The sequence below is a fragment of the Bison bison genome, unplaced genomic scaffold, assembly GCF_000754665.1.
Source record: "Bison bison bison isolate TAMUID 2011002044 unplaced genomic scaffold, Bison_UMD1.0 scf7180017864469, whole genome shotgun sequence".
NCBI classification, from domain to species: domain Eukaryota; kingdom Metazoa; phylum Chordata; class Mammalia; order Artiodactyla; family Bovidae; genus Bison; species Bison bison.
In genome coordinates this window covers 6,449,822-6,450,383 of record NW_011495030.1, presented here as the reverse complement: position 1 = coordinate 6,450,383, position 562 = coordinate 6,449,822, and the positions used below count along the sequence as shown (strand labels likewise).

General features: G+C 35.1%; 1 pseudogene; it reads left to right on the top strand.

The window, feature by feature from the left end:
* The window catches only part of LOC105003524, a 172,783-nt pseudogene that overhangs the window by 162,570 nt on the left and 9,651 nt on the right, over positions 1-562 (top strand).

Here is a 562-nt window from a genome sequence, read left to right as displayed (position 1 = left end):
TTTGTGTATGGTGTTAGAAAGTGCTCTAGTTTCATTCTTTTACAAGTGGTTGACCAGATTTCCCAGCACCACTTGTTAAAGAGATTGTCTTTAATCCATTGTATATTCTTGCCTCCTTTGTCAAAGATAAGGTGTCCATATGTGTGTGGATTTATCTCTGGGCTTTCTATTTTGTTCCATTGATCTATATTTCTGTCTTTGTGCCAGTACCATACTGTCTTGATGACTGTGGCTTTGTAGTAGAGCCTGAAGTCAGGTAGGTTGATTCCTCCAGTTCCATTCTTCTTTCTCAAGATTGCTTTGGCTATTCGAGGTTTTTTGTATTTCCATACAAATTTTGAAATCATTTGTTCTAGTTCTGTGAAGAATACCGTTGGTAGCTTGATAGGGATTGCATTGAATCTATAAATTGCTTTGGGTAGTATACTCATTTTCACTATATTGATTCTTCCAATCCATGAACATGGTATATTTCTCCATCTATTAGTGTCCTCTTTGATTTCTTTCACCAGTGTTTTATAGTTTTCTATATATAGGTCTTTAGTTTCTTTAGGTAGATATA